This window comes from Petaurus breviceps, unplaced genomic scaffold (genome assembly GCF_028583685.1).
Source record: "Petaurus breviceps papuanus isolate PSGF00001 unplaced genomic scaffold, PetGlider_PUasm1.0 41, whole genome shotgun sequence".
NCBI classification, from domain to species: Eukaryota; Metazoa; Chordata; class Mammalia; order Diprotodontia; family Petauridae; genus Petaurus; species Petaurus breviceps.
The window spans coordinates 4,858,738-4,863,888 of NW_027186320.1; positions in this window are offsets into that span (position 1 = coordinate 4,858,738).

The window sequence follows — 5,151 nt, forward strand, 5'->3', positions numbered from 1 at the left end:
GGCCTAGTTGTGGTTTCTTGTACAATATTCCATCTCCCACCTCAGTGACTCTGTGAAGAACATCTTCTATGTCCAAAATGCTCTCCCTTACGCTCCCTGCCTCTTGAAAATTTTATCTCCCTCCTGAGAAATTACCCCATCATTTAAAAGATGTTTTCTGATTCCCCTAGTTATTAAAGTCCCTTCCCATAGTAACTAAATATTTATTTTGAAAAAATTCTATAATTACTAACCTGTGAACATATTGTTTCCTTCTGGTCAAAGTAAGCTCCATGAGTGCCCAGAGAGCACAAAGGCTAGGATAATGTCTAGTACAAAATAGGTACTACTGATTTATTTGTAACATATGACTGAAAAATAATATTTTCAGATATTATTTTGTTCTTTTAGGTTTATACTATATTTCACTATGTATCATGTCATGAACTTTATGTTGTTCATGATATGACTAAGAAATCATTAAAATTAAATAAAACTAAGAATCCTAGAAAAATGTCTTAATGTAGCCCTGGGAATTCCAGTAGCAGCAGCAAATGTATACTGGGAACACTTGAATAGTTCCATGAATGATTACCACTTAAGTATCTGTAGTATAATCATTTATGAGAAAGGTGGCCTTCAACATAGCTAAACATTTTTTTTGGTACTGTTTCAGAAATCACCGAAAACTCCAAAAGCACAAAACACTAAAGAATTCAAAGAATATTAAATTAGTACATTAAAATGCAATACCCATAGTTTGTGGATCTATGTGTGTGTGTCTATGCATATACATACATAAATACACACATATACATATATACACATATTAAAGTTCAGTCTTTAAGTGTAAACGGTGAAATTTTCCTCATGACAATTAAAAACATTTAGGGACATTTATTGATAGTGTCATCTTCTTATCAAAAACAAATATTTGTGGTTCACTACCTCAAGAGACAAGAACGCAGTGTGATTTTCAGGAGGTTTAACTATGTTTGGACCCATTAACTTCACTTTGCCCCATACTTAGACATACTTAAACATCACAAACTTTCATAGAATCACAAAATCTGAAAGTAGGAAGGAACTTCCATGACCATTTGATCCAATTCCCACATGAAAAGAAAACTGCTTTTAACAAACCTGACGAGTTCATCCATACTCCGCTCGAAAACCTCCAAGAAGGGGAGAACTTATAACTCTCAAGACAGTCTATGCTACTTTGGAATGACTCAAATTTTTTTACCACTTTTTTCTTGACATCAAATTTATGCTTGCCTCTTTGCAAATTCTACCCATTGCCCCTAGTTCTCAAGAGCTAAAGTGAATAAAATAATCCATGCTCTTTATGATAATCTTTCACATACTTGAAAAACCTTATCAAGTATGCCCTAAAATTCATTTCCTCCAGCAGAAACATGCCCAATTCCTTAATTTAACTCTGGTCAGAGTTCTCACAAATCAGTGTCTTTTGTCATGAGATGGAGTGAATGTGAACATTCAGATAAATCGATGTAAATTTATCACCACTATTAGCAATGCAGTTTTATACATGACCTATTTGAAATCACACGTGAAAATCCTCTAACTAGGGAAGCATTAAAAAAATTGTTTAAAGATTTATCACACAGCAGAAATAAGGTGAAAAGCAGATGGTGTCATGATGAAAGAATTTAGAATCACAGATCATAAAATCTTACTAAAGGATAAAGATAATCTATATCAATCCTATGGCCTATTTTGATACTTCATTGAGTCTTGGAGATATCTGAATATTTAAAAATTAAATGAGCAGAATGCGAACTCTGATAAGTTGTATTCTGCTATCGTCCTGGCGATAGATCTGTTCTCCAGTGAACAGTATGACTTGGAACAGAGAGGCAGAGTATGACAACATATGAAATAGCAAATTAAGAGAGAAAAATAATCCTCCATTCTTTATGGTCCCATTCTGCTCCTGCAACGATGCTAGAAGAATGGCAGAAAAGAGTCAAAAAGTGCTAACAATGATGTGATTTTTAGACTCTAAACCTCATAAAATTATGGAAAATGCAGGAAATCAAGTTTACTGAGAACTTGACAGGTGAGCAAAATAAGTCACATAATACTAAGTGGATTTTTGGATTAACCTGGAAAGAGGGCAACAGATAGAAGGTGGAGAGTACTTTTAAAAAGTTCTATAGTAAACTCTTTTCCCCCCATCAATACAGAGAAGCCACCACATTTGGACAGATATCATAAATCCTCTGTATTCAATGAGAAAATAAAAATAGCATTATGAAAAACAAAGATGGAAACAATGGTTGGACTAGGCTACATAAACACATAGAGTTTCTCTCTGAGCCCATGTGTTTTGGGGGGACAGGTAGGAGAAGGAAATTTGGGTTAAGGAACTTGCCCAGCATCACACAGTTAGCAAGTATTGGAGGCTGGATCTGAACTCAGGTCCTCCTTATTCCAGGGCTGGTGCTCTATCCACTGCACTCCCTAACTATCCCCTTACTGATACAGTATTGAAGTTTTTGAAAGATTCCTTTTTAAGATAGCTAAAAGAAGACAGGGCTAAAAAAGATAAAAATCTGGAACACATTATTATTTTATTATTATTACCAAAAATGTGAATAAGAAAATAATTATATGATAATTCAATACTTCTACAAAATATAAAAAAGAATATTCTATTCACATACCAAAGGTAACTTTGATGAATTATTTTAGAAGGCAGGGCTTTCAAATGATATTCTGCATAGACCAGATTGTTATTGTCATGCAATTGACTGAAATATAAAAGGATGTAAAATACCACTATATCTGATTGTTGCTTACTAAAAATAATATTAAATATAACAAAATATCACCTTAAAAGTTCTCTTCCAACAAAGTGTGTCCCAAGTTAATGACAGAATGTTCCAGATATCTTTTTTTTTCTTTTTGGAGAGGGGAAGGCAGGGCAATTGGGTTTAAGTGACTTGCCCAAGGTCATACAGCTAGTAAGTGTTAAGTGTCTGAGGCCAGATTTGAATTCAGGTACTCCTGACTCCAGGGCTGGTGCTCTATTCACTCTGCCACCTAGATGTTCCAGATATCTTGAAAGATATTGCAATAATTTACTTCTTCAATAACTTTATGATTATTTATATCAAAGTAAGGAACAAAATGTAGAGGAATACGCTTGCCAAATCTTTTTTGGACACTATCATGATGGATATTTAGTACAGAGTCTAAACAAAAGAGTATTTCCTCCAAATTTTCCTATTTGTGAGATAGATGGATGGATAGATAGACAGACAGACAGACAAACAGACAGACAGACAGACAGACAGACAGACAGACAGATAGATAGATAGATAGATAGATAGATAGATAGATAGATAGATAGATAGATAGAGATAGATAGAGATATAGATATTTTTGACAAGATAAAAGACGTCATTCTTTGCCTAACTTCTTACTTAGCCTTAATCAGTGAATGGATATCACCATAGTCAAACTGGTACCTGGGACAGAACTTAGCTTAAAAAGATCATGTTCTCCCATTGCATCTAGAGCCATCTTGTCACTGGATCAAGATGGCTCCAGAAGAGAAACTGTAGCTGGTGACCTTGAACCACCCTCACTCACTTAAACTCAATTCAACTGCAAGTCATGGTCTCACCTTCCTGTTGTCATGTTCCAGTTCAGGAATGAAGGACAAACAATAACGATATTTGTGGATAACACCATTTGACTGCAACTTCTTTTGGAATTCTTAAGAAACTTTAAATGAAATCTACTATTACTCAGACATGTTTTATCTGTTGAGTCAGGGGAAAAAGGTGAATGAACAATCCTTAATATCTAGGGTCTAGCCTATTACATAAAGTTAAAGCAGGCAACTTCACAATTTTCCCATTAGGTCATATAGGTTAGACACTAAAGGTGGACAGTGAACTGACCAAAAAACCATAAAAGAGGAATAAAATAAGTTCCATTGCCTTAAGAATATAGGATATTACCTTTAATCACCCTTAGCCTCTACCTAAAAGTCCCATTTCTTTAGTACAGAATTCATTCAGTGATGCTATAGGGCTGAAAATTTAGGAATTGAATGTATTTAAGGGATCAATACTGTTAGAAAGCCAGGAAAAAGCAGGAAAGGAAAATATTGGGTATTAGTCAATTGTGTTATATTTCAAATGAGGGTTTTCAGGGAAGACTAGCACCTATGGTATGCGAGCTTGCTGAACCCTTTCTAAGATTACTCACCCATCTTTCATGTCCACCTGTCACCTAACTCTTATCTGTAACTACAAAAAGCTGTAGCATGTGCAGCAGCCACACCTCTGTGAAACTGTCTCAACAGATAGGATAAACCAGGTTAAAGGTAACTAAAAGGTCTCAAATCTGCTGGTGAGTTAGAAAAGTGTCTACCTCAAGTATGTGAAAACTTCCCCTGTCAAATGGAGCACATGAGAAAAATGTGTTTCAGTGCCCATGAAGGAGACTGAGGGAGTCACTGTGGAACACTTTGAGCTTGGTCAGATATTGGAGAAGCCTTTATCATGCACTGCATGCCAGGTCATCCTCCCTCTTCTTGACTTTTGTCTTACCCTTGGATTTTGATGACTCTGAAAGAGAGAGTGAGGCTGATGATTTGCACAACTCTGCCTCATAAATCCATTCATGCACAAGTCAAGACATCACCTCATGATGTCACTGATCCTCTTCAGAAAGAAAAGTGGAATGACAATAATACCCATGAGTTAAACAGAAGTATTATAAAGAATGTTATCTGACAGTTATATGACGAAAAAAGATAGATCTGTCAAATATTGAGAGTGAGAGATAACAGCTAAACAATGCTCATGCTCCATTGCTATCCACATAATGGCAAGAGATGGAGGGGAAGGTCACCAGCATGTTGGGTTGACACCCTGTAGAGCATTTCCGTTGGACATGAATACTGGAATTCAGAGAATATAAAGTTCTTGAAGTCACGTACTACTTCATTTTATTTTTCATTTGTGGAACAGGTAAGCAACAAATGCTGATTATCTGCTTAAAAATCCTGGTATGGCAACACATTTTTATCCTTATACCCTGCCAAAATCATTAGTCCAGTTTCTACCCAACCCTTGGAGCAATGATCCTGAGAAGCAATCTCAATTTAGAAACAGTCATGCTAGTACTTCC